Below are 27,218 nucleotides of genomic sequence, written 5' to 3' on the forward strand. Positions count from 1 at the left end.
AGGGAAGTCTGAGACGAACTTTATTTCAAGACAAGCTTTATTTCTAAGGGTTTGACACATGTTTGGCATTAGCCACCATTTTTGTGTCTCAAAATACAAACACAAGTATTGTTTTTAATACTTCCATTACAATGCTCTGCAATGAAGTTTGGACATGACTAAATGCTGACTTTCCTCCCTTGAGATGCTTTGTCAGGCCTTTACTGCAGCTGTCTTCAGCTGTTTGCGTGTCTTTCTGCTCTAAGTCTTGTCTTCAGTAAGCTACTCTATTGGGTTGAGATCAGGTGACTGAGTGGGCCAGTGAAGAATATCCTGTTTCTCTGTCTTGAAAAACTCTGGTAGTTTTCACTGTTTGTTTTGGTTCATTATTCATCTGCTGTATGAAGCTTTGCAGCATCTGGCTGAATCTGAACACAGAGTACAGTCCTATACACTTCAGAATTTAGACACTACTAATATTAGCAGTCAGGTCATCGTTAAAAAGCAGTGACCCGGTCCTTTTAGCAGCCAAGCATCCCTACACTATCAGACTGCTTCAAATCATGATCTGTTTCTTTCCTTCTCAAAACTTTTCTTACATCATTCTGCTATGAGTTATTCTTGGTTTCATCAGTCCAAAGAATCTTAATCCAGAACTGGACAGATTTTTTAGTGTTTTCTATATTTTTATGTTGTTATACTAAATTTCTATGTTTTTATAAATCTGTCTCTTGACTGTAGACTTTGACAATGACATGTCTTCCTCCTCAGGAGTCTTCTTGTCTTAACTAGATGTTGTAAAATGTCTAAACGATTTTCACTTGCAGAGACTCCTCTTTGGACCTCATGTTGAGTATTTCAGTGAAAATCTATGAAATGTAATTGTAACTCTCAGAACCAGCTCCAAGCCCTGAAACCACTTTTCAGACATTTGTTTCATTATTTATGACCCACTAAAAATTAAAGAAAGTAGCTGTAATTCCTGAATGGTTAATGCCACACTTTTGTTTGACCATTTTAAAGCTGATGGTCTTGAACGTGTCCTTTGGGGTGGTGAACAGAGGCTAAAGGACAAGAAACTGATCATTGTTCCAATATTTAAGAACCTGACTATAAAACTCAACATGTTTTACTTTAAACAAGAAAAAAAGAGGTTTAATCTCAAATATACCTGCATCTGTTTTCTTTTTTTTTAAATAAGAGCCTGAACGTGAAAACCTCCTAAAGAGCTGAAACAGGTTTTCAGTAGAAATAGTAAAAGGCCAAGGGGTGGATCTGGTTCTGAACACGGAGACCAGGTTCCAGTCCAGAGACCCTGAAGCAGGTCTGAGGCTAAAAATACAAAAATAACTTTAAGATTTAAATGTATGAGAAAGTGTCAGATTCTCTAACCAGAACCAGGTTGTGGTTTTTACTCTTGCGGAGGAGACAGGCACCACCACCGCAGCAGAGGAGCGTCGGGAAAGCTTCGCGGCGCAGCGCAGCGCAGAGAGGAGTTGGGCGGGGTCTTTGTCGGACCTGTTGTGTAGAGGTTTGTGTCTTTGCTGGACTCTGCGGGTTTCTACTACTTTCTCTCGTCGGGTCGGAGTCTGGCGGTCCGCGGAGCAGCCTGCCGAGCTCAGGTGAGTCCGAGCCGGATCACATTGCCCCCCGTAAAGGGTGCAAGTTGTCCCGAGCAGCAGCTGCCACAGGAAAGGAAAGAGCGTGTGTTGGAGTCAGGCGTGTCTGACGCCAGATTCCTTAAACAAATGTGCCGTTTTAAAAGTCGGTTATTTTGTCCGACACTGTTACAAAATCTTGGACTGAAGGGGTTTGACTGAACCAGTGGACACGTCCTTCACTTCAGTGGACAAAGTTTCTGGTTTTCACGGTTCTGCGTCGGTTCCCCGGATTTTTTTCTCACAGCCGCTCAGTCCACCATGGGTTAAAAGTGGAGATTTGTGTAAAGGAGGCTGGTTTGTAGGTTGTGTGGGAGCGAGTGTAACAGAAGTGTGTGAACATGTCACTGAGCGGTTCGGTTGAAACTGTATGTGAGCGGAGCCGCGCGCCGCTTTTATCCCGTGTGTGTGTGTCGGGTGTTTCCAGCCTGGCACGGCACGGCACGACTTAGCCCACAGCACCACAATGAATAGCTGACATTCCTGCACAGTGTCTGTTTGTGCCACGAGTTAATTTTAGTCACCTGTAGGATGTGTGGACCACGTGACCAACGAAACCCAATACACAACATTTCCAGTTTCTGCTGTTTAAACCGGATCAAGTCTGACATGTACTCCCCACCCTCCAAATGTCATCTGATCTGTGCCCTTGTTAGTTTCTGAGTGCGTTTATAGCACAGATGCAGGTTCAGGTTTAGACCAGAACCATGAACCATTTTCCCTGATCCTGGATCTGCTTGACAGACTAAGCTGGTTTTCGGAAGCCACTGACCTGCAGCTCATTTTGGCCCTGGGGTCTCTGAGCAGGTTTATCAGGTCTTGGTGTTCTGTTATTATAACTTTTTGTGTCAGAGGCAAAAATCATTTCAGTTGTCGTGTGGAAACAGGTGAACTGGTACTCCCATAGAGCTAAACAACAAAAATAAAGTCAAGTCTAAAAATCTAAAACCAGCAAAACATCAGTGAACAAAAGTGATTTTAATCAATAATAATCAATTAATTTAACAAATGATTTAATCATTTGACAACCTGAAGCACCGTGTCTCTTCCAACACCAGTCTCACTGGTTTGGGGCCAGTGTCTTAGCTGTCTGTGACCAGTCTCTGACCAGTCCAAGACTCTGACAGCCCAGTGCTTTGCTGAAGTTCAGGTCTTTGGTTGTTGTTGAGGTTTAGTTAATCTAACAAAAGTAGCGAAAATTTTGTGTGAGAAACCAATAAATGGTTTGTTTTATCCGTCTGTGAAGTTTCACACTGACTCACATGATTTTGTTTCAGTGTCAGTGAAAACCATAATTTTCTGAATAGGATCTGGTGTGTCTGTTCAACCAAAAACTGACCCTCAGGTTATGTGACCAGCATGATTCCTCTTCATCTTCAGTGTGATGAAGATAAGGAACCGTTTGACTAATCTACAGGATTTGTTCTGAGTCTGATTACAGGTCCCTCTTAATCACTTTTAATCTCCACACACTGAGTTAATGTGCTGTAATCTGCAGCCAGACTGAGCTGGTCTCACACCAGTTCCACTAGTACACAGTTAGAAAATGTACGACAACTGAGTTAAGTTCAAAGAAGTTGAGAAAACAATGTGGTAAAGGTTTAGTCACAGGTTTACTTCAGTTTTACATGTTTCACGTCTTCACCTGCAGCTTCAGTGACAGAAAACATGGGCTTAACTCAGCACAGACCTGCTTAATTTACTGAAAAACTAATTATTGTATTACAGACAAACCTTCTCAGTTTTAACCCTGAAACAATGCATGCTGGGATGTCTGCTACTTTTCTGTCTTTAATGAGTTCAGAATTCAGTCATTGTATGATGTTAATCAGAGTCTATGCTAACTTTAGCACAGGAGACAGGTTTTGTCGCATTTCAGAGGAACTGATGTTCTGTGTTCTGTGTTGATTGTCCTGTAGAGCACAGAGTATTGGGAAGGAGCCAGTAGACAGAAATAGTACAGAGTGAGCAATAATAATAATAAACAGTAATTAAACAGCTGTTGGGACAGTCCCCACTGTTGGCCTAGGACAAAATTCTGAAGACATTACTCTGCAATGTTTGATCCAAATTAGATGAGTTCATTGATTATTTTGACACGTGGGATGAAGTGTTGAAACATTTGAGTAGAAGTTTCCTTTCAACCCTGAATTCTGTGTGTGAGAAACAATATGCTCGACCATCTGTTTAAATGTGTTGACTCAGGACCGTGTTGTTGTCTCATGTATGCGAACATACCATCACATGGACGTATCTTTCTGTCGCTGAGGGGACTTGTTTTAGTTTGATACTGCTGTTGTTACTGTTGACATTTCTGCACTGTCCTGCTGATGGGGCTCCCAGTCAAACCCTCAGGTGATCTGAAACACAGCATGACGTCTCATTTCTGATCATCCAGGAAGGACACAGGTCTCACCACTGTTCATGGCTTCAATAGGTTCAAAGCTCTCATCTACACAGCACCTTCCCACATGAACTCCCTGATCCAGGTCTACAGTCCGTCCCACCCACTGTGGTCCCTCCTCTGCAACCTCTTTTGTCCTGTGTGAACAATTTGTAATGAAACTGAAACGTGTCCTCTAATGTCCTTCTGTGCCATCCTCATCTCTGCTGCTGTTTACCTCATAAAAACATCTGATAATTGAATTATTGTAAAATCTGTTTAATATTACATATTAACAACATTCACTTCATACATGACAGGGAAAAACTCCTTGTTCTGGTCCTTTTGTCACAGTCAGCCTGAAGCTGCTAAACAAATGTTGTAGTGGATCTAGATCCACATACCAGGATATGGAAGAACAAGGGAGTGGATCACCATCACACTCTTATAATAATCATTTGGTTTCTGCTGAAATTCTGAAGATAAACCTTGGAGGTGTGCTGACAAACAGCGGGGGGTCTATTGTTGATCCAGATTAGGGCGTGGCCTCCCCACAGATTATACACACATGCGTTGTCGAGTGTGAATGAAGTGTCCTTGATCAAACCAACTGCTGAGTCCCTGCAATCCTCCGCCACCTCCAACCATTCCTTCAACCCCCCCCCCCCCCACACACACACACACTCAAAGCCCCCTCACCCCCCTGTGTTTGTGTCAGATCTGTCGGTGTGTAGCTGGAGGTGATTATTAATTATTAATCATAAAGAAGCTGATTTCAGTGGATCGTTCCCAGGAGCCTCCTCATTAATACACAGACCCCAACCCCACCCCTCTCCACTGTGAGCTTCTGCCCTCCTACTCAAAACTTAACCATTTCAACCAGACCTGATTTGGTTGTTTAATGAAGGATCAGTGTCAGCTAAAATAAATTCGAACAGAATCTGCTTCTGTTTTTGTGTTCAGTCTCAACCTGCTGCTCTGCTTCACAGCTGGGCTTAACAGAACATCTCCCTGCTACAGAGTAGAGGACATTAGAGACAGAGACTTGGTTCAGGTTGGTAAAACACATGGATTCACTGAACTCTGCTCAAGCATCCAGCAGCCGCTTTTCAGGTTTAACCTGAGCTGATGCTGCATTTACTGCTTAAGATGATGAACGTGGTTCCAGCTTCACTGAGGAACATTAACATGTTGGTTTCTCTGCAGCCGGTGTCTGTCCTCTGACAAAGTATGTTGGTGAGGGATGTTCCAGTCTGTAACTGTTTCTGTCGATCCAGAAAATCCAACATAGTGATACATCTTCACTGTTTGTATCAGAGTCACATTGTCCAAGTTTTCAGATCACGTCAGTAACTGAAGCTGGACCAGAAAAACTCGGCGGATGTTACACTGGGTCACAGACAGATTTACTCCACAGTTACTGGATCAGATTTGATCAGTGTTGAAGTCTCAATAAACTCGATCAGGTCGTTAATAATTATGGATTCCAAGAGCACTGTTCCACCTTTGGGTGTAGTAGAAGTTTTCCGAATACAAGTATGAGTACACAAATGCACAAAGGCAGTATCATACCCAATACTGGAATGGGAACATTTGTAGGTTCAATCACAGATGGAGGACAGTTGGTGAGGACAGGAGCTCACAGTGATAGAAACCCCAACACTTGTCTTTGTGTTTATGAAAATTCTCTTTGGTTGAGAACCTGGTCTGTAAAACTGTACCTGAACCAGAAACGTGTGTGTTTAGACCTCATTTATCTCACATGTCAAACTAAACTGTTGCGTTTCTACGTTTCTTTAAACTGTTCTCAGCAGTTTAAATCAGGTTTTACACTTTAAACCTCCTTTTGTCCCATGTTGTTGTTTGTCCTTCAGGCTGCAGCAACATCACAATCAACCAGCAGGACGTGTTCTTTTAACTGTTGATGGTTTGAATACAAACATTGAAAGTTCTTATTCAGACTTTTAAAAACTAATCAAAAGACACAAATTTAATTAACTTTGTTCAACATTTTTAATGCTTCATTTGGTTCATCTTTGTCTTCAGACAAGGATGAACAAAATGAAGTTCAATGAAAAGACTGCAACAGGTTCTGAGAGAACATCATCATCCCCATCTCCACAGTTTGTCACAGAATGAAACTGGAGGATCTTGACAGAAAACTGATCCTGGATCAGTTTAAACAGGTCTGAAACCCTGAAGACTGACACTGTGGGGACATGTTTAACAGTGTGGGGCACATGTCTATCAATTGATGCTGCATTGACTGACCAGTCCAGTTTAGTGTCCGTGTGATCTGTTAATGCAGCATCAATCTACAGGAAAACACAGAAAAGGCTGTATTTTCTAAGGAGACTAAGGTCCTTCAACATCTGCAGCACCATGCAGTGGATGTCTAATGGGTACGTGGTAGCCAGTTCCATTTTCTGTGCTGTGGTTTGCTGGGGCAGCAATATGAAGGTGGCAGACAGTAACAGTAACTAAAAACGAGGGCTGGTTCTGTTCTGGGGGAGGAGCTGGACCCTCTGCATGTTGTGGTTGAGAGGAGAATGTTGTGCAAACTCCTCTCAATCCTGGACAATCCCTCCCACCCAGTCCACTGTGTGCTGATGCACAGAGGAGCACTTTCAGCCAGAGACTGATCACAGTCAAGTGCTCCAAAGAACAACACAGGAGATTCTTTCTCCCAGTGTTCAACTCATTCCCCATCTGTAAAAAGGAGGGGGACTAAATGGTCAAAGGGGACAAATAGTATTGTTTTTATTTCATTTACTATTTTTGTGTTTACTCCTCTAGCTGGGTTGTTTCTTACTTATTGATCAGTAGTTTGTACTTTTTTATTGTCTTGGTTTGGTGGAAGTTGTTTTTAGTGTGGGGACATGTCTATCAGTGTGGTTTGTTCAATGTGACGAACACACAGAAAGTTTAACAACACAAACATGGACGAGTGTGAAGGCGACCGATCACAATAACTTTGTGCAAATACGGTAGAGCAGCATGAGGAAAAGTGAGGATTTTTGTACACTTGTTATTTAGCCATGATGGTTAAACTTTGTGTGTGTGTGTGTGTGGGGGGGGGGGGTAGTTAGATTGTCTTTCCAGCTGGAAATGTGTTTGTGTGTGTGTCCTGCTGTTTATAATGGAGGAGGAAGTCCCTGCTGTGTGGCAAAATGAGCTGTACTTACTGTCGCTGTTTCCATTTCCTCTGCTGGAACAGCCTCTTCCTTCCTCTCTTCCTCTCCCTGTCTGTCTCATAATCGTGTCTGTATCTGTAACACATATCTAACTCACACGTCCTCCCTGGTCCACTGTGGACAGCTGGAAGAGATGGTCTCCCACAGGAGGAAAACTCACATTAGATTTTTATTTTCTGGCGATTTGATTCAGGCAATCAGAAACCATTTTTTTTGCCAAGTTGGTTTTCACTAACAATTAGTTTTTGTGATATGGTGCAAAACCCACAACCGTCATAAACACACACATTTTAACATGAGCAATAAGCAGCAACAAAAAAGTTGTGTTTTGCCTTTAACCCATTCCCTTGGGAGCTAGCACTCAGCGTCTCACTCAGGGCACACCTGGTGTGTGGGCTGGGATTTTATCCTGCAGACATCAGCTTGCCCACTGATCCACCAGGCCACCCATCATTCTCTCAGCTGAGAGCGTGAATCCAACAGTCTGCCCTGGTCCTTGTCTTTCTAAATTAAACTGCTTCCTGGAGTTACACTCATTCATGGCTGTAAAATATGAAAGTGGTTAAAACCTTCCCTGAAAAAGACAAAACCATCAGGTAGCCAGTATTAGCAACGAACTTTGTTTCATTTAGCAGTAAAACTTTTCCAAATACTTGTTGTTCCAGTGTTTATCTGTCCAGCATTTTTCCCAACTGTTAGGTTAGCATGAAGCTAATGCTATCAGCCAAGTAATTAAATTTAATGTGTTGTCCAAATCAGCTGGAGCTATTCATCATGAGAACAGATGTTATTTAACAGATCAACTGAAAGAGCAGGAACACAACACCACAGCTTATTGAACTAGATTTTAGCTGGAGTTTTATCACGAAACAGTGGGATGTACAGAGGCGTCACCCCCTGAGTTGACTTTAGTAAGGAGGATGTTGTCTTCATATTTCAGAAGCTCTGTTTTTGTTTCACCAATAGAAACAGAAACCACAGTCAGGTTGCACAGTGACTGTGACTGTTCTGTACTATGGGACTGTTCCTTTAAATATCAGACTGCTTGGATCCCCCCCCCAATTTTAGTGTGACTGTTCAGATTACAGAGTGTGAAACAAAGTGTTGTCACTGTAACACACTGAAGATTATACTGTCTCTGAGTTAATCTGTGTGTGTGTGTGTGTGTGTGTGTGTGTGTGTGTGTGTGTGTGTGTGTGTGTGTGTGTGTGTGTGTGTGTGTGTGTGTGTGTGTAAAATTGGTATGTAGCAGTGCAGCTGTCTTCAGTCAGCAGCAGCTGTTACACCCCCAACTTAGAACACACACACACGTGTTAAATCAGAGACTGATTTTCTTCTTTGTTCCAGCTAATTCATGTTCACACTCACAGCAGGTTTTACGTTTTAATGTATCACACAAAATCATCAGAAAAAATTACATAAAATGTCAGAAAGTAAAACTTTAAAAGTGAGTCTAACTTATAAGTCATTTGTAGTTTATTCCATATAAAAGGTGCTGAGTGTGTAAGTGCTAATAGGTGTTAGAGGGAGCCTAGATATTTAGAGTGGGACAGATTATTCTGTTCTTCTAATGTGTCACATTTTATGTCTTTGGATTCTTCAAAACAAGGATGGTTAAAGAAGTCACTGTTTTCACTAAAATTTCCATGATTTTTCTGAACATATACATCGATACAATCTACATGTGTTACTCCTGCTGTAGTTAATACACAAAATACATGTAAAAGAGTAACATATAAAGGATCCATCACAAATGTTCAGCAGGAAGCAGCAGAAGAAGAGGTGAAGAATGGTACTACAATGGGTTCAAACATTTACAGGTTCTGTATTTAGTGGTACAGTACACATGCCCTGCCTTCTTCTTTTAGGTGCCTGTAGCTCAGCTGGTAAAGCAGTCGTTTATGAACCTCAAGTTCAACGGTTCAACTCCCAGTCCCCTCCTGTTTCTCCTGGTGAGTCAGGTGAGCAGCTGCTGTCATCAATTTGTGAGTGTGTGTGAAATGGTGAATGAGAAACAACACTTCTGACAGAAACACACTAAAATGTTACCACTGATCACTGCTGTGTAGGTCGGTAACCGTTCCCAAGTGTGGACATTTCAGGCTGTTTTTTTTTTAACTATGACCAGGACGTGTCCAGCAGGAAAAGGAGCATTTCACAGTCTTTTTCTAATAAAATGACGTTTATTCGTTTACTCAGGAGGTTCCATTGAGTGACTTCTTATCAATGTTTGTGCAGCAAGAACAGTGATATGTGATGTGTGTGTTTTGTGTGTTTTGTGTGTGTGTGTGTGTGTGTGTGTGTGTGTGTGTGTGTGTGTGCTCCATATATGCAGATTACTGCTTGATAATGTCTCAGTTTGCAGAGTTACAAGCATCAGATTAATTCCACAGATTAGCGAATGATGGCAGGCAGCCCAATCTACTGCTGTGGTTCAGGTTTAATGGGGATTAAATCCACCGGTGGCCTATTTGACTTCTTCTGCATGGAAATTAAAAACCTCTGGACAGTAGAAACCACAATCAGAGAATCATTTACTTGTGAAGCTTTGATCAGATTTTTCTTCTGATTTTATCAGGTTTTCATGTGGATCTGTGGACTCCATGATGAGCAAATGGGGAAAAAAGTATTTAGTCAGCCACCAATTGTTCAAGTTCTCCCACTTAAAATGAGGACAGAGATCTGTAATGTTCATCATAGGTAAACTTCAACTGTGAGAGACAGGATGTGGAAAAAAATAAAAGAAATCACATTGTAGGATTTTTAAAGAATTTATTTATAAATTCCTGCGTAAAATAAGTATTTTGTCAATAACAAACAAGCAAGATTTCTGGCTCTCACAAACCTGTAACTTCTTCTTTAAGAAGAACTGTCCTCCACTCGTTACCTGTATTAATGGCACCTCTTTGAACTCGTTATCTGTATAAAAGACAACTGACCACAGCCTCAAGCAGTCAGACGTCAAACTCCACCATGGTCAAGACCAAAGAGCTGTCCAAGGACACCAGAAACAAAATTGTAGACCTGCACACGGCTGAGAAGAGTGAATCTACAATAGGAAGCAGCTTGGTGTGAATAAATCGACTGTGGGAGCAATTATTAGAAAATGGAAGACATACATACTTAATCTCCCTTGATCTGGGGCTCCACGCAAGATCTCATCCTGTGGTGTCAAACTGATCATGAGAACAGGGAGCATAAATCCTGGAACTACACGGGGGGACCGGGTGAATGACCTGCACAGAGCTGGGACCAAAGTAACAAAGGTTACCATCAGTAAAACACTACGCCGACAGGGAATCAAATCCTGCAGTGCCAGACATGTACCCCTGCTTAAGCCAGCACATGTCCAGGCCTGTCTAAAGTTTGCCCATGAACATGTGGATGATCCAGAGGAGGATTGGGAGAATGTCATTTGGTCAGATGAGACCAAAATAGAAATTTTTGGTAACAACTCAACTCGTCGTGTTTGGAGGAAGAAGAATGCTGAGTTGCATCCCAAGAATACCATACCCACTGTGAAGCACGGGGGTGGAAACATCATGCTTTGGGGCGGTTTTTCTGCAAAGGGGACAGGACCACTGATCCGTATTAAGCAAAGAATGAATGGGGCCATGTATCGTTAGATTTTGAGCAAAAGCCCCCTTCCATCAGCGAGAGCATTGAAGATGGGACGTGGCTGGGTCTTCCAGTATGATATTGATCCCAAACACACCACCCGGGCAACGAAGGAGTGGCTCCGTAAGAAGCATTTCAAGGTCCTGGAGTGGCCTAGCCATTCTCCAGACCTAGAAAATCTGTGGAGGGAGTTGAAAGCCCACGTTGCCCAGCGACAGCCCCAAAACATCACTGCTCTAGAGGAGATCTGCATGGAAGAATGGGCCAAAATACCAGCTACAGTGTGTGCAAACCTGGTAAAGACCTACAGGAAACGTTTGACCTCTGTCATTGTCAACCAAGGTTATATTGCAAAGTATTGAGTTGAACTTTTATTATTGACCAAATACTTATTTTACGCAGGAATTTATAAATAAACTCTTTAAAAATCCTGCAATGTGATTTCCTGGATTTTTTTTTTCACATTCTGTCTCTCACAGTTGAAGTGTACCTATGATGAACATTACAGACCTCTGTCATTATGTTAAGCGGGAGAACTTGCACAATCAGTGGCTGAGTAAATACTTTTTTGCCTCATTAACTCATCGTGGAGTCCACAGATCCACATGAAAACCAGATAAAATCAGCAGTAGATTGTCTAAGAACCAGTCTAAACTCTGGTGCTGGAACAGTTAAACCAGGAACTGAGGTCTGACCATCTTTACCAGACACAAACACTGAGTCAAAAACAGATGTCTCCCAAACTGGCTTCAGTCTGGTTTCTGGGGCATCCTGGTCCTGCGTTGAACATGTAAACATTGATTGGTTGCTAAGTTTCTCTTTAGTTACTTCTTTCAGCTCTGAAGGAAAAAATGGGTGCCACTGAGACATCCAGTAACTCGTTTCTGTTAGCTGAGGATGGGGCTAATGTCAAACCCTGATCTAAACCTGTTCATGACCTGAACCCAGAGACAGATAAGCAAATCTGTCAGGATAAGACAGCATGTCCTAACCTGAGGAGTTGTGTCATCGGTCTCTTGTCTCTCAGCCTGGAGGCTGTCTATTTGGACAGATTGTTCCTTTACTGTCTCTGCCGTCCATCTGTCGGCCACGGAGTTGAGTAATGAATCATTTCCTGTTGATGAGCTTATGATCAATTACTGAGGATATTGATTACTGATCGGTGATATTTTAGTTGTTATTGTTGTCGTGTGTTACTGGCTGCAATCTGTGTTTCAGCCTCCTCATCTTCTGTCTAACATCCTGCTGCTACAATCTGGCAAATTAACCAAGAAATAAATTCTTCAGTAGAACAGCTTAGTAACCCTGAGGACATGTAGATGGGATAAAACTGCTGCTTTTCCAGTGGTCCACTGTGCACCACACGGTTCACACATTGACCAGCTGAACAAATTGGGTCAACATAAACTGCAAAATTTGATTGACGTGTTTGTCTATGTTTTGTTCCTGCAGGAGACGTCCTCCTGATGCAGAAGGTTCCTCCTCAGCCTCCTCTACGTGGACGCAGCAGCAGGTCACCTCAACCGGTCAGTACAACTGTAATCTTTGAGTCACCATAGCAACCGTGGACCTCACACATAACGATTTAGTCACGACTCATCAGTCTGATTGAATGGACAGACTTTTTGGGTAATGTTGCCTTTAGAAACTAAATCAACGTTATTATTAGTTGCTCCAGTAGTCAGAGTTGCTGGTTGCTGTCTTTAGTCAGCGTTGCCTGTAGAAGTTGGTGAGCTCTGTGCAGATCGAACCTCACTGACCCAGAGATCATTAGAGTGGTGCTGTGTTGTTGTGTAACCGTGTGAAACAGAAGCCTCTTTGTTGTCAGCACCTCTGCAGAAGCTTCAGTAAAACTGAATCAACAGCAACTTAAACAACAACACATTTTTAAAACAACTATTGACTGAATAATAATCAGACAATTATTATGTTTAATAAATGTGGAAATCACAGATCTACAAAGTGAGGACTTTATTATTAAATAAAATGATCTCCTACTGTGGACAGGTTACTGGGTCAACACCTTCAAAATAAAGTACTTCCTTCACACAGTCTGATGCCATCAGGACCATATGCAACATTAGCTTACAGTTAATAAAAGCATTGCCTCACACCGTCAAAATAAAATGGGGACTAAAACAAAATTACAATAATCTGTTATGAGTTTCAGCTCTGCTGAAAGATTTTTCTCTTCTCTGTAGCCCATTTTATATAAACAGTTATTTTGTCATTTATTTCTTCCTCAATTTATTTCAGCCTCCAAATGTTTTAGTGGACAATTATTTCCTGTTTGTCCAATATTAAATTATTGGATCTGAATGTTTAGTTTTTGATGAAATAAAGTTTTTATCTTATCGACGCATTGTCACATTTCCTCCTAATTACTGTCACCTTTCACCCCCCTCCCCCCTTCATTCATTACTGCGCCTGGTTGCTCCGTCTCTCCACAAGCTGCTTTCACGCTGTCTGAACCCCCCCACACCGACCCCTCCCCCTCCTCTTCTCTTTAAATCCTTTTCGCTCGTCCTTCATCTTTTGTTTCTGTTGGAAAACACACACACACACACACACCACGCCCAAAAACACAATAATACAACACTACACTATCTAACACAGTGTGTGTCTGGTGTGGCCCCACCCTGACTGATTCCTCACTCAGTTCACTGGTGGCTTTTATCAGAAACCATCTCCTCATCCTAAGCAGAGACAGAAACTAAACTGATATAAACACAAAGAGAAGATTCTTTAAACTCAAAGAACCACATGAAGCATGTAACTCTTCACAGGACAGTATTTCACTGTTACCTCCAATAAAAAGAACAGCAGTACTAAAAACTGCAAACGTGTGGAGTAGGAGTAGGTTGTAAATATTTTCAGACAGACTGAGGTGGGATTATTGCAGCTTTTATTATTGCAGTACAACTACCTCCATTTGAGTACTTGCCAAACCAAATATTGATACAAGTACCTAAATCCTCATCATTCCTCTGCAATTAGGCTGACGAGAGACACTGACGGACACTGCTGGTCCAATCAGTACTGGGGACACACCTGAAGATGAGCCAGCTCACACTGTATATAAGAGGTCGGATAGGGTTGGTCCTGGTCGGTTCCAGTCTGGCTCAGTTAGCGCTGACAGTTGGCAGAGAAAGTTGTTTCATATGACGTATGAAGATTCTAGTCATTAGACTTAGGTCTCTACATTTGATTTTGAACAGGTTTAAAATTTAGGACATGGATTAATGACCTCACAGATGAGGAAGCTGCAGATTTATCATAACTTTTCAGAAACCTCCTAACTGTTTCTGTCTAACAAGTGAAATTTCTGAGTTGCTGATCTGTTCATTTGGTACATGATCATAAAAGCTCGTCCCCAAAGTAACACAGTTTAAACCAGCTGTGCCAGATTTATCTTGTCATGTGTGTTAGAGCAGCAACACACCAAGTTCTGAGGTGATCAAATTGCAGGTCCCATCAGAACAGAAATTCTTGTTTGTGCATAAAAATAATAACTTACAGTAATAACTTAAGTAATAACAATAACTTACAGGTTTGGGTGAGATCCTTGAAGGACTGGGTGAACCACATAGTGTGACTTAACGTAAAGTGTATCTGGTGCAATATCAGACCCAATTGCTTTTGAAGATTTTGTTGTGAAACATATTTTAATGATTAAAATTATAATCAAAAGCGAGGTCAGTAGCACTCAGCTGGGTTTCCTTTCCTCTGTTTTGAGTATATTTTTATTTTATTTTAGCATTTAGTCATTTAGCAGACGCTTTCATCCAAAGCGACCTACAAGTGAGGTACAAAGCAAGCGTAAATCTAAGTCGAGAAACAATAAAGTGTTTATATTTTATTAGATGCAAGTGCAAGAAAAAGCAGAAAGGATTTTTTTTTTTTTTAGTCTATTTTAAAAATTAGATTTAATTCCATATGAAGGTGTGGAAGAGTTTGGTTTTCAGCAGTTTTTTGAATATTGGCACTGAGTTAGCTGAGTGTGCAGAGTTTGGTAGCTCGTTCCACCATCCTGGGATAATTGCGCTGCAGAGTTTTGCTTGGTGTCTCCTGTGCAGTGCTGGTACCACCCGACGTTGTTTATTGGCAGACCGCAGTGGACAGGAAGGATTGTAGACCTGAATGAGGGAGTTAACGTAAGCAGTAGCTGTTGAGGTGATCACCCTGTAGGTGAGAGACAGAGCTTTGAACTGGATGCAGCTGCAAGAAGCCAGTGTAGAGATCTGAGGAATGGTGTGACATGAGTCCCTTTTGGCTGATTAAAAATGAGGCATGCTGCTGCATTTTGGATCATCTCCAAGGGTTTGATTGTGGATACCGGTAACCCCATTAACAAAACGTTGCAGTAATCAAGACGAGATATGACCAGCGCCTGTACAATGAGTTGCGTTGTATATTCCGTGAGGTAGGGTCTGATCTTTCTGATGTTGTAGGGGGCAAATCTGCATGCCCTAGAGACTGTGGATATGTGGTCGTTAAAGCTCAGTTGGTCGTCCCTTTGTGGGGACAATCACTGTAGATACAATGTTGATGCACATGTTGTGTTGTGTTGAAGGTCTGGCTGGGAAGACAAGGACTTTGGTCTAGGGGAGGTTGAGCTAAAGATGTCTCTCTCTCATCTAGGCAGAGAGTTTGAGAGACAGGCACAAATCCGTGATGGATTTGTTTGGGGGAAAGGGCAGGAAGAGCTGTGTGTCATCAGCATAGCAGTGTTCGGAAAGGGCATGTGAGTGGATGATATATACCAGGGATGTTGTATAGATAGAAAAAAGAAGAGGAACAAGAACTGAACCCTGTGGCACATCGATGGAGAGGCTATGAGAGTGAGAAACATGCTGCTGCCAGGATACCTTCAAGGTTCCTCCCGATAAGTAAGGCTAAGGCAGGCTATAGTTTATCCAGAGATGCCCATGTCAGAGTGTGGACAAAAGGGTCTGATGGTGTCAAAGGCTGCAGATAGGTCGAGTAGGATTAGGACAGAAGCCTGACCTGCGACTTTTGCCGCTTGAAGAGATTCCATGATGGTCAGTAGTGCCGTTTCTTTGAAGTGACCCCTCTAAAGCCAGACTGGTTGACATCGAGGAAGTTCTTGGAAAGAAAGTCAGAGGGTTGTTGTTCCATGGTCTTGGCCAGAAATGAAAGAAGAGAGACAGGTTGCTAATTCGCCACAAGGGAGGGGTCAAGAGTTGGCTTCTTGAGCAATTGGTAGTCTGGGCCTGCTTAAATGAGGTCTGAAAAGGGCCTGCTGTGAGAGATGTGTTGATTGATTTGTGTAATAGCTGGCATTAGTGAGGGTGAGGGTGCAACTGCTTGAAGGAGAGAAGAAGGGATCGGATCCAGAGAGCAGGTGGTCGGATGGTTAGAGAGGAGGAGGGTGTATACCTCATCCTCAGTCAGAGTTGAAAATGAAGAGAGCGATGCAGTGTTGGAAGAAGTTAGCAGGATGTCATCTTCTGGAGGAGAGAACTGTGAGATGATGGCTGCCACCTTGGTAGCAAAGCCAACAAAGTCGCCGGCAGTGAGAGAGTTAGGTGGTGGAGATGGGTAGATGAGTTGAAAGTGGAGAACAGCTTTCTGGTGTCCGCGGTGTTTCTAAGCTTCTCCTGGTAGTATTCAGTCTTTGCCCTAGTGACACTGTGAGAAAAGATCCAAGCAGATACTGATACTCAGGAAGAGCAGATGGAGTCTTGGATTTGCGCCAATTCCTCTCAGCACTTATGAGTGTGGTGTGTTGCTCACGGATCCTGTCGGTGAGCCACGGATTAGAAGCTGAGGGACAAGTGGGTCTAGAAGAAATGGGGCAGAGACTATCCAGACACGATGAAAGTGTATTGCACATGCTGTCCGTAACTGCATCTGAATTAAGGATGCAGAGGTCCTGTGTTTGGGGCAGAGTTTCAGAGACCAGTGAAGAGAATTGGTCCGGGTTGAGAGAATGAGGTTATGGCGGAATGTTACAAGTGTTGTGGGAGAATGCGAAGGTCTAGGGATAAAGACTGTGAGTAGAAAGAAGAAGTGATCCCAAAAATGCAGAGGAATACCCAAGATGTTGTCCGTGGTGCAGTTCCGGATGAGAATGAGGTTGAGGTTGTGGCCAGCTTTGTGGGTCGGAGGAGTGGAGACGAATCTTAGGTTGAAATTGTTTAGAAGAGTAAACACATCATACGTGTGTGTGTGTGTGTGTATATATATATATATATATATATATATGTATATATGTATATATACATATATGTATATGTATATATACATGTATATATATATGTGTATATATATATATATATATATATATATATATATATATATATATATATATATATATATATATATATATATATATATTGGAAATACTGTGGTTTGTTGCTTTCTGTGCAGTACAGACGTAGACCTAAAACATGGGAACTCTGTAAATGTTCTGATTAATGGTTCTGTGTTGAACCCATGCAGTCTGTGCTGCCTATAGCACAGGGAGATTTACATTTGTGCACTGGTTTGTCGCCTGTGACAGTGACTCGTTACACTATGGGCTATAAAGGTTTGTGTCTACAAAGAACTTACATGAGGCCTGCACTGTAGAGTCAATGCATCTGTCCAAATCAAGGTTTAGGAGCCTGGTTTCTGTTGGTTCCTACTGAAGATATGAAACTAACAATCTGTGGCAGCAGCACAGAGACAATAAACTACAGAGCGTATTTATTTGTAACGAAGAAACAACAGCCCAGCATCACGGGCATGTCCAATAGTTTGTTGACAGTAATACAGCCTGAGGCTTAGCTGAAAAACTTAAAGCCACACACTGTATTTCTTGGTTTATAGTGAATTATATTAATGCATAATAATTAATAACATCTCCAGTTCTTCTTTCACATGTTTGTGCAGAGTTGTTGAGATGAATCATGTGATGAATTGGTCAAATCTGTCTTTGTTTGTGTGGTAGAGTTAGTGTCAGTGGACAGAATTTAGATTTAATGACTTCACGTTAATGCAGAGACATAAAACATCACACACACCAGCTGTCTACACACACACACACACACACACACACACACACACACACACACAGATGCACCTCATGCTGTGTGTGTTTTCTCTTTGTTTGTGTGATTGATGTGTGTGTGTGCAGCAGTGCATGTGACCCTTGGTGTGTATTAATATTACATGAGGCTCCTGATGAGAGGTGGACACACAGCTGAGCTCCAGCACACACAGGCACACACACAGACACATACACACGCACAAGATTGAATGTTTTACCCTGTGCTGTGGTTACCGATAAGATGAAGCTGATAACACACACACACACACACATACAAATGCGCTTTACGCCATCTTTACATCACATTAAACTGGCTCTGGTCACCATGACGACCTGAAACACATTATCACCTGCTGTGACCTGTCAGCTGGGACCAATCAAATGACAGGAACCTTGGACTCACATGAGCGGACAGAGACTTGGTCCACATGAACCTGAGCTCATAAAGTGTCCTTTTTCTTCTGTTCTTCCAGTTTTTTCAGATCTTCCTCCGCCGTGTGTCTCATGGTGATGCTGATTTCTGCTAACAGCTCATGTGATTCCATACATTCTGAATTTGACCTGAGGTGTGAAAGCACCAAACAGTTGGAGGCAGCAGCTTTAAAGTTGCTTTGTCCTGTCGTCGCTTTCTCTCATTTAGTCTAAACACACTGGTCACACACTGAGACCCAAACAAACTGTGATGGTCTGACCTTGATCTGCTCCAGCTTTCAGGCGTCCTCAGCAGGTCTGAAGCTTGTCCTCACCAGTTGAACTGATTCAGACAAGAACAAACCAACTGTTTAGAAACATTCTTAAAGCCATTGACTTTGTCCATAATCTGGTTTGCTTTGTTTGCTCAGTGAAAAAACCCTAAACTCTGAACTTTCTCTGGCCATCTGCTGCTCTGAAATTGCAACAGAGGTAACAGTGGAAATTGAAGTGAGGCTCAAGCTCATAGGTTAGTTTTAAAAAACTGAAGCCGACATGTGACCTGATAAATTTAATTAGGAGACGGTGTGTATATTTCTTTTTTCTGAGGAGACACTGTTGATCGCATGTTTTCCTTTTGTGGTTTGGTTTTCTGTTGCGTGCAGGACAAACTACTGCTGAAACAAGCAGGACAATACTTGGAATTGCACATCCTCATGCTGAATACTTGGCAGCTATTTCCGATCATGCACTGGGTTCACAGTAGGATTATTAAACCACCTACAGCAGCAGCTAATGGAGTAGAATCAAAGGAGCAGATCAGCTGCGGGACGTCCTCTGGGGGACAAACACTGGAGCTGCTCCACCTGCTCTAAGTCACATTAACTTGAGCTGGATGTTCTACCTGATGAACATGTGAAGGACTGTGGAGTTTCAGATCAGCTAAAGGAGATATTTCCATCCAAATGGAGCAAAAACTTGCATTTAAAGATAAGATACTTAAGTTGTCCTCAGTCTGTCCAGGTTCTGACCTGAGTCGTTTCAGTAACTAAGCACAAGCAACAAATGATATTTCTGAAAATGTGAGTTTGATCTGATGTGTTTATGACTTTTATTAACGATCTGTAAATTCCCAATCAGCAAATCAGTGAGATGCTGAGGACAGATGTGCTGTCTTTCATCCTGAAAAAAACAGCAGCACTGACTTTCAAAGATTTCTTTTGGAAAAAGAACCACAGTGATGATTTATATATTGAGATACTAGAATATTTCAACCACGGCCTCTGAAAATTCCCAAAAAAATATTTGTCTACTCTCGTCTCATTTTGTGAATTGACAGTGATCACAGACATCCTCTATGAAAGAATAACTGTCTAATAGAATTGAGTGCGAAAGGCTGTCCCCCTCCAAACCCAACACGTCCTCAAACCCTAATGCAGAAGACTGAAAGGGAAGTAGTTCCATTTTTTTTCTAGCTGACATGGTGCGGCATATTTACAGTGGAGCTCAGGTTGGCCTGAACAGAAGAAAACAAATGACTAGCAAATCTACAAGTAGAAAATCAATCAGAAAACAAACAACCCCCCCTAAAACCAGGGTTCTTGGCAGCTACTATGGCCTCCTCCTGCAAGCACGGTCTGTTCTCCAGCTCTGCTTTTTCAGGCAGTGACTCCTCAAGAAAATGACAACAGATCATTAAACTTCCGGGTTTTATAAGTTCACACTGAAACACTGCCACCCCCCCCCCCCCCCTTTATACTGCACTTGACACATTCCCCTAGTAACTTTGACTATAAAAGGAGTCCAACTGTGCTAGGACTGGTTTGGCAGTTCCTGGGTCTAAAACAGAGGACATAAGAGCGCAGTCTGGAGATGATGTGCCATTAACGTATTAAAACATATTATTGAAACCTGTATAGATTTGTCTGGAAGTTTTGGTCCCAAACTGTTACCCAGACTGTCACGCAGACTGTAAGTATTGTGCCAGTTAAAAATAGAGCTCAACACAACCATCCAGTCTCATTACCACACCCCCTCATTCCTGTTAGTTAGTTAGTTAGTTAGTTACTTTGCAGTGGACCAGATATAGAGTCAATGAGGATTCTGGAAATAGCTTCACAATTTGGTGCCATGACCATCCAATGATGCTCCAGAATGAATTTATGGTTTTGTTATTGTCTCCTTAGCTCCAGTGTTGGGTTAAATATTGAGTGACAGGTGTTTTACTGAGAGACAGAGAACACTGTAGTGTTCCCTCCCGTAGTGTAGCTGTAGTGGTGACCACTGAATGACTGCCTCACTCTCTCTCTAACTTAATGCTTCAACCAACTGATTAAATATTAATGAGTTAACCACGCCCCCCCCATGCCCAGCCCATGCCCCACCCATTTCATTGTGTGTAGTTAAACCCTGCCCCATCCACTCCCATGGGGACTCTCTCCCAGTGTGTCTGAAAGTCTCTCGCCCTCTCTCTCTCTCTCTCAGAACAATGTGTTGTTCACAGTGATGGGATTACAGCCATGCAGCCGGCTGCTCGCTCGCCCCCCTCCCTCTGTCTCTGCCTTTTGGTAGTCATTCATCCTCCCTCTCTCTTGCCCAGTGTGTTGGTTCCTTCGCTTCTTGTCATCTGTGTTTTGGAGAAATGAAAGAAAGACGGTGTGTTTCCTGAAGAAAGTAAGTCTCTCTCTCTCTCCCTCTCTCTCTCTCTCTGTAACAAGGCTTTGATTGACAGCTGACTCTCATTAATTGTGCTGTGATTTAATTAGCAGAGCAGGAGTCAGATCAGTTATACAGAGACATAGACTGTCATTCTCTCTCCCTCACAGAAGAGAAAAACACATTTCAGCTTCCTGCACAGCAGAAACGTGTTTTTTTTATTTCACCTTTTCACTGGTTACTTTTTGGCTGTGGTTCTTTTTAATAATTTTGACTTCACTGGGTCAGTTACAGTGAGAGATTTCGAGGTTCTAACATGGAACCGAGAATCTGGATAAGTGGTTATGGTCTGTTTCTTTTCCATAAGGCTGCACAAAAGCGAAACCATCAGGCTGATGAAAATAATGTGCAGGTATTTATCAGCTCTGTGTGTTCACACGATGTAAAGTTGAGTTTGCTGAACCATGTCAGTCTGACACATTCAGGTGGATAAGTTTGAAGCTGCAGTCACTAAACTGTCTGCTCAGCAGTTTCAACTCCATCAGGAAATAGGCACAAACACCACGGCAAGGCGTGAAGTTGTGCAGAAACAGAAATGTGACAGTGATAGCTTGAGGCTTCCTGTGGTAACACAATGTATAACTAACACATTTCACCTGATGTGATGTGGTCTGATGAGCTCAAGGAGAGAAAAGCTGACTCTTTGTTCTTCTGTGACCTTCATCACATGGACAGATTTTACATGCTGTTAACAAACCTGGTTACTGGAAATCAGCATATACATGCAGCAGCAGAGTAACTTTATTTTGAGGCCTGGATCACAGATTGTAACTGGATAGTGACAGAAACTGCTGCTTTTAGACTTTTCTTTTTGTGTGTGTTCGTGTCTCAGCAGAGTGACTGCACAGGTAGAAGGGAAAAGAAAGAGGAGACAAAGCTGATCCACAACAGGAACTGTGTGAATTAAAAACAAAATCTACATAGTAAAGTGACTTATTTAGACTTTGAGGCACTTTGTATTAGTTACACTTTCTGACTTTAGACAGACTCGATTTAAAAAATAAAGCTCCTTTCACTTAGCTGCATGTTTTTGTCTTACATTTACATTTAGTCATTTAGCAGACGCTTTTATCCAAAGCGATTTACAAGTGAGGTAGAAAGCAGCAAAAACATCAAAGCAAAGTCCTATCAGAAAAGTGTTCACAGTTCATGATGCAAAGAAATTTAACTGCATATTCCAACAGCAATCTACCAGGTTTCCTAAATATAATTAAACATTTAAAAAAAGATTATTTCCAGGATGTTTTTCACATTTATCATCAGAGCCCTGACTAAAAATCAGAATTTGGCTCCCGGAGCTGTTTGTCTCCATTAACAAGTTCAGTTTTTCTTCCCTCTAACTCGATGCTGTAGAACTGAAGTGGGTTACGGTTAGGGTTAGGGTTAAAAGCTTCCTGACGTTTGCTGCATGTTTAAAACTTTAGGTAACCGAAGTGACCAGGTCAGGATACAATGGCTTGTAAAAAGCCATCACAAACACTGTTGGTGTGTCTGCTGGTGGTCGACAAGTCAGAAAATACGATTTCTTTCTTAGCTTAACATGTAACACTTCTCAACACTTCTGGCTTCCCCTGAGCCTAGTGCAGTGGATGTAGCTACACTGGATCAGACCTTGACTCCATCACGGTAACATTCCCATGTTGCCCTAAGTGGCTGTGTAGTAGAACACGTTGGGTTCCTCTTTTTTCAGAGGCACTGGATGAACCAATATGATGCTTAATGTTCAGGTCACATGGTGCAGTGGTCACCTGTGGAACTTTTAGGCTCTGACATGACATTTTTACTCCATCTACTTCCTGAAAACATTTTGTTCACGATTACATTTCCTAACTAATTTCCTCTTACTGATGTCTCTTTAAACAGATAATGACTGAGTCCTTGTCATTTTATTTTAGCCTTTACCTGTTGTAGTAATTATAACACCCGCAAATGACAAGATTTGATGATGTAGTTGTGAAAGCATAAAGTCGGTATCAGGTTTGTGCGAGTCAGAAACAGAAATCTTTATTCCAAAATCAACGTGTGAGTGCAGAGTACCAGTCAGTCTTTATAATCAACAAATGGAAAATAGGACATGAAATGTCCCACCCTGAGCCTGGTTCTGATGAAGGTTTGTTCCGTTAAAGGGAGTTTTTCCTCTCCATTGTTGACAATAGGCTTGCCCAAGGGGGATTTGTTGGGTTTCCTCTACATACTTGAATAGTTTTGACTTTACTCTGTAAAGTGTCTTGAGATTACGTTGTTATGAATTGGCTCCAACAGTTATTGTCATTGGTTGACTCCATCCTATGAAGCCTACGTGGTGTCAAACAATATCTATGTAAAGTTTTTTTTACTGGACAACTTTCCCTCCTGCCTGTGCTCCATAATGTCTGCAACTGTCTTCATCAGTACTCTGAGATCTCTTTACCAGATACCTCAGATCCCTCAGTGACACCACGTATTAGACTGCTCCATGTTCTTGATGTCTGATGTAAAACACTGAGGGTTGATCAGCCTAATGTGGTAAATTGAAATATGTTGTCAATCAGTTTCAAACTCATACTAAAGTTATCACCTGAAGGATTTCCAAAAGTTCCCATTACCTGCCAAATTGTAAGACATGATCACTTATTACTCCCTTTGACTGCCCTTATTTTCTAAAAATCATCCTTTTTTTTTCAGCGTTTAGCAAAAAGAAGCCTGTCCCAGTTTGAGACGTGGTGTTTTAAATGTTTAGCTTGGAAGTCAGGATGTAAGTCCAATAGTTCAGTTTGGTTCAATACTTGGTATAACGATGTGTACACCTACACCAAATGGTGCTCTCTCTCTAACCTGTGTTGATTTGGAGCATCAGTTGTGCTCCTCATCTGAAATGTTGCATGTTGGGCAGCAGCTTCACATCCCAACAATACGTTTTTGAAAACCTTTTTTGGAGTCTGTCCACCAAACCCCACGTCTACAAGCCAAACCCGTGTTATGTTGCAATGGCTTTGTTTGCACTGTAGAACAGTTCAAAAGAAATGTTGTTGGTAGTCAGGGATGATTAGGGTCCACTGGGCCTCTTTTCTACCCTTTTAATTCTCTAAACATACACAGACTACACAAGGAATAGTGACCAGTGACGCCGACGAACAATGCCGCCATTCGTACACTATGTCTGAAAAGCCACTATGTCTGTAGAGTGGGAGCTCTTTGTTCGTCGATCATGTGCCTGATGTACAGGTGCCTGATCAGTTGGATTGAGGGGCAGTGGTTGCACTTCAAGTTTTAAAAGGTCACCCTCCAAACCCTCTCTGAGGCGTTTCTGCTTTTGGATTTATCCTTTTTTAAGTAGTAGTTTTTGTCTTTTTATCTTGCCATTGTCTTTAACATTTATCTTGTTTTTTCTTTGGTTGTTGAGGGTGGAGGTCTGTGTTTGGGTTGAGAGGGTGCAGCTCTAGTTTTGTGCTTAACTGAATGGATGATGAACTAATTTTTATCTGCAGTGAATGAAACACTTGTAGTCAAATAAAAGGATATCCACCCTGTCTTTCTTTTTCTGTGACTCTGATTAAATCCCCCCCCCCCCCCCCCCCCCCCCCCCCATTATAACAGTGTTTCTGTGGCTTATTACCCCCCTCCCAGAGCCTTGTTTTAATCTTGTACAAATTCTGTGCTCACAAACACATTACAGAGCTGCTTCATGCCTGTTAACTGCAGGGAGGGGCAGCAGCTACAGAGCTGTAAAACTCTCTCAGGTTTGGCTTTAATACAACTGCACCTCCTCCTTCTCGTCCTACTACCGTTTCTCTTCCACCCTGATGTGGAAAAATAAAACATTTCTCCTCTTCTCTTCACACCAGATTATCTCGACGTTTAGAGGTCGACTTCCTGCCTGATTCTTCTTTTGCTGTTTCAGTGTGTTCGTCCAGCTGTTGTCTTTGACTCGTCTTTGTGTTTGTTGTCATGACAACTGAATCAGGACCAAACGTGTTATTTTATGGAGAGTCTCAGTGCAGCAGCTCAGGAGTTATTACAGTAGCTTCACTTATGAGACCTGAACAGATTAGATGTTATTGGATCATGGGGCTCCAGGTGAGTCTTTCGAGGTGAACTGGGCTCAGACTCAAACAGACTTAAACTAATCTCCTCTTTTTGACATTTCACTCATGAAAATGAACTAAAAACGTCCAAACAATTGAGCACAAGAATAGAGGCCATGCATGCAGCCTGAGCATCTGCCTGGAGTGTGTCTGTAAAAGTCATTACCGTGTAGTGCTCAGATTCTGGGGGGCAGCAATCAGCCTGAACAGGGTTTCCCCAACATTGGATTTAATAAAGAAATATTGGATATGTTTTCGGGGTTTGTACAATTGTACAGTATCAATATGTTGGACAGACACCTGGTACCCACTTTCAGACAGGAGGGGCTTAACAGCCTGGGGGTTAGATTTTGACCTGAATAAGAGGCTGGTCTCTGTGGACCCTCTCCATCAGAGAGAGGGGGTGGTCCCTAGCTCACGATGTGATGCGTGGGACAATGTTAAAGACTTCAGGGTCTCCCTCTGGTAATAACTTAGAGTTCATTTATCTCAACTTCTCAATAAGCAAGAGTTTCTTTCTTTCACACTGCAATATGCTGCTCAGATTAATTACTTTGAAGATGTGATTGATCGATCGGGCCGCTGCTGTGCAGATCCTGAACCCACAGGTCCTGAACCTTTGAGCTCTTTATTGGTGAAGTTTAAAAATTCTTGTTTATGCTTTTCTGAGGCTGTATATGGAATGATCTCTCATTAAAGTGTTGGTGCTGTTTCAGCCAAGAGGGTAAGATGATCACAGAGTGTCACAGTTTATTGCATCAAGGAGTGTTTAATCCAGGACCCACTGCTTCAAGCAGTGAGAAGTTGAAGGCTTCTGCTGGTTGGTGCTTAGTCAGTAGAGCACTCATTTATTTAACACAGTCAGGGGTTTGATCCCCGAGCAGGATACTGTTCATCAGACTGCCCTTGATGTTTGCTCCCTTCTTGGATAAGAGTGTCTAACCACTGACTAACTGTAATTTGTCTTTAATACTGTGTATGTACTGCAGCGAGGTGTGTTTAGAGTCTGTGAGTGTGGACATGATGAACCTGTGACAAGAGGTGGAGGAGGTAAACCCCTGTTATCTCCTGCTGATCACAGCCACTTACACACTCTGTTAATTGGAGGGGAAGCTGCAGTGTTAATATATTCCAACACACACACACAGAGTAACATATTAACACACTCTCAGGCAGATGTGTGTGTTTGAGAGGAAATGTGTGAACACGTAGACAGAGCTGATGGGCGTTAATGATATTGATGCTAATTCTCTCACAGAGCGTGTGTGTGAGAGTTACTGTGTGAGTCACTATCAAAGTCTTGTAGTTATTAATATTTCATGTTTGCAGTGATCAGTATTCAGTTTGTGGAGGTTTGGCTCAGATGCTGCTTCTGCTGCTGCAGAGGACTCTGCAGTAAAATACAACAGGAGCATTTACAGTGGAGAAACAGTAGAATCCAGTAAAGGCAGCTCCACCATTGATTATTTGTACAGCTGAGTGCAGCAAACGGAAATTGATTTTAAAAAATAAGAAAAGGAGCCTGTTTACCCTGTCGATGATTGTATTCACAAGTATTAATTGTTCATTATTTTCCCCTTCATACCCAAAGTAAATAAAAACAAATAACCAGACAAACCCAAAGCAAACAGCATTCGACTGAACAATGTTCTAAACACATTTTAGAGCAAATTCTTGGTTCATCCTCAGGTTTGTTAAGTAAATTTGTCAGCAAACATTTGATAATTAAATTAATAATTATTGGTTTATGGTAAAAAAAAATCTGTAGATAACAATAACAATAACAATAATAATAATAACACATTTAATTAAAGAAAAGCAAAAATCAGGTGCCCTGTCGTATCCTGAAGCTGCATGTCTGCATACATAATAGTAAAATTGTTTTGGTTTGGTTTGTTGGACATCAACACTAATGCGGTGCCAGCATGGACATGTGAGGTGGTGGTAACATGTTAAAATCCAAAAGAACTGTGAAAGGAACTCCTGTAAAAACGTTTGCTGTTTGACCCCATGATCTCTTCAGTGATACTGTGCTGTAAACCATTGTGTTACTATTATGGTGCCGCTCCGTAACTGGTGCATCACTTATCCATGATCTGAACTCAGTACCTCGACCAATAATTATATGACTTTAAATGGGAA

The 27,218-nt window shown here is 42.0% G+C and overlaps 1 protein-coding gene across 6 annotated transcripts in view; it reads left to right on the forward strand.

The window, feature by feature from the left end:
• Positions 1-1,403: 1,403 nt before the first annotated feature.
• Positions 1,404-27,218, forward strand: part of plxnb3 (plexin B3) — a 63,681-nt gene continuing 37,866 nt past the window's right edge. Inside the window, exons 1-3 of one of the 6 annotated variants that reach the window (XM_067527878.1) lie at positions 1,404-1,601; positions 12,285-12,358; positions 20,782-20,970. The gene's annotated coding sequence lies outside the window, so the exon portion shown is untranslated. The other 5 variants (XM_067527876.1, XM_067527877.1, XM_067527880.1 and 2 more) reach the window with 5 other exon arrangements.

The sequence above is a fragment of the Channa argus genome, chromosome 13 (assembly GCF_033026475.1).
Source record: "Channa argus isolate prfri chromosome 13, Channa argus male v1.0, whole genome shotgun sequence".
Lineage (NCBI taxonomy): Eukaryota > Metazoa > Chordata > Actinopteri > Anabantiformes > Channidae > Channa > Channa argus.